We start from the raw sequence: 2,837 nt of genomic DNA on the forward strand, positions 1-2,837 counted from the left end.
TTGCCCATTATTCCCTGATAATTGCACCATCCGTTCCAAAATGTGATACGAAATGCTTTGTATGAAATGCACGTCAAACAATCTTCTTTTCTTACCTATAAAATGCATTTTGTCTGTCCGTCTGTCTGTCTGTGGACGCACACTTTCGAAGGATTTGGCTCGCAAACCGTGGGGTTTACGGTTAAGAGAAGCAGCCAGGTACCATGCGTGTAAGCCCCGTGGCGAGCCAGCGCTATTGCGTTTTCCCATCTGTCAACTTTAAAGTAGTTAAATGAACAATTTAGTGCTATTATTGATTTGAAGCATTCGTGACTGCAGGAATCCATACTATTTGGTTCTTTCGGTAAAGTCACGTAGTTAGAAATAAATTAAAATAATAATGGTACAGATACAATGGGAGGCTAATCGATGCCCGGGTGCGGTCAAGGGATGGCTCCCTATGTTATGTATGCCGATGATCTGGTAATTGCTGCTTACTTAGAGGAGGTATGGCCTTACCATCAGCCCCACCAAAACTAAGCACCTGCCTGGGTATTTTATACCATCGGACACTCCACCACCACAACTCACAATTGGTGATAGGGCAGTTGTGGAGAGAGTGGAGAGTTTCCCGAATCAGTCGACCGGCATTATCTTTTCAACGGTTGCATAACGCTGTGTGGAAGCTACCTGGTCTATCGCTCCACACAAAGCTTCAGGTCTTCTCGGCCACAGTCATTCCCTCCCTTCTCTACGCTTGCGAAACATGGACCCCTCCTAATGGAACATCTTCGCCAGTTAGAAACATTTAGCCTGGCCTGCCTACCATCCTGGGTTTAGCCAGGCTGTGTGAGGATCTCAAAAATCCTTGAAAGTCGTGGACAAAGTCCCATCGGTGAGCTCCTCCGGCAGGCAAGGCTGCATAGGTTGCGTTGGCTGGGTCATGTAGCCCGCATACCCAGCCACCGCATGCCTAAACAGCTTTTGTTCGGCCAGATCGAGGGGGCTAAACGGGTGCGACACGGGCTAGAGAAGAGATGGAGTGGTGTGGTACAGGAGGATGTGGAGCTGAGTGGACTTGCCGATGACTGGTACCAGCGGTGTCAAGATCGGCCTCTGTGGAGGAGGCTCGTGAAGGATGCTACTGGGCAGTTGGAGGCAGTCGCCCTCCAACAACAACGGAAGGCGGAGGAGCGACATTCACAACAACGAGCCGAGCGCCGGGTGGCTAAAGCACAGCAAGTTGGCACAGGTGGTGCATCAGCCAGTCGTCTCAGTCAACCTGTGGCATCTGGGTTTGCCCCGTGGCCTCCTGCCAGAGGGTGTTTGACACGTCACGTGGCCTCAAGGTGCATATCGCCTGGCACAAGCGTCGTGGTGACGTCACCGCCACTTAATGGCGAATGGTGGTTGTTGATGTGTGTGTTAGTCCATATGTGTGTGTTAGTCCATATGTGTGTGTAAGTCCATATGTGTGTGTGTGAGTCGATGTGTGTGTGTAAGTCTATGTATGTGTGTGTGAGTCGATGTTTGTGCATGTAAGTCGATATGTGTGCATGGGTCCATGTATGTGTTTAAGTCCATTTGTGTGTGTCTTTGTCAATGTGTTTGTGTGTAAGTTCATATGTGTGTGTAGGTCCATGTGTGTATAACTCTATGTATGTGTGTGTGTGATTCGATGTGTGTGTAAGTGTCTCTGTATGTGTGTACATCAATGTGTGTGTAACTCCATGTGTGTGTATCTAAAGTCGATGTCTGTGTGTGTGAGTCCATATGTGTGTGTGTAAGTCCATGTGTTTGTGTGTGTGGGTCCATATCTGTAAGTGTGTGTAAGTCGATGTGTGTGTCTGTCTTTTTCGACCGGGCAACGCCGGGTACTTCCCGCTAGTCTTCTTACCTATAAAAGGCATTTTTTGTCTGTCTGTGTGTGGCCGAAACTTGCGAACGATTTGGCTCACAAACCTTGGTTTTCATTTAAAAAAAGAAGTTGGGTACCACGCCATAAGCTCCGTGCTGAGCCAGCGCTATTCCGATGTCACGTCCGTCACCTTTAAAGTAGTTTCATTAGCGATATAGTGCTGATTTTGGTTATTTCTTTATTAGCTCGCGCCTCGAAGCGCGTGCCAAAGCACGCGTCTGCAAATGCTCGCTCCTACCAAGTCACACATTCGATGGGGGGGAATACTCATTCGTGTGGACACCATACAAGCTAAGACACAGCTCCCTTGAAACATTTATTAACATACTCTTTGGTTCTTTCGGTAAAGTTACGTAGGTAGAGAAAATAATAGATCACGACGTTTCGATCGCAACAACAAGCGACCGTCTTCAGGTGAGGGAATCGGACTGCTGTGGACGAGGCATTATATTGACCCGGGAGGGTGGGGGGGGGGGTGCCGCATCGGGCAAGACGGTGGGGCCAGCGATTGTGAGAAATGGACTGTAGGGCATGTGAGCATGAGAGTGCAATCCAAATGACATGTGAGCATGAGAGTGCAATCCAAAGGACATGTGAGCATGAGAGTGCAATCCAAAGGACATGTGAGCATGAGAGTGCAATCCAAAGGACATGTGAGCATGGGAGTGCAATCCAAAGGACATGTGAGCATGTTAGTGCAATTGGATTGCACTCTCATGTGTGTGTGTTAGTCGATGTGTGAGTCGATGTATGTGTGTGTCAGTTGATGTGTGTGCGTGTCTCAGTCCATGTATGTATGTGTGAGATGATGTGTGTAAGTCGATGTGTGTGTGTGTCGATCTGTGTGTGTGGCTGAGACGATGTGTGTGTGTGAGTCAATATGTGTGTGAGTTCACATGTGTGTGTGTAGGTCCATCTGTGTGTACGTCGATGTGTGTGT

The sequence above is a fragment of the Lethenteron reissneri genome, chromosome 18, assembly GCF_015708825.2.
Source record: "Lethenteron reissneri isolate LAM-NWPU_2019-01 chromosome 18, ASM1570882v1, whole genome shotgun sequence".
In the NCBI taxonomy this organism is placed as follows: domain Eukaryota; kingdom Metazoa; phylum Chordata; class Hyperoartia; order Petromyzontiformes; family Petromyzontidae; genus Lethenteron; species Lethenteron reissneri.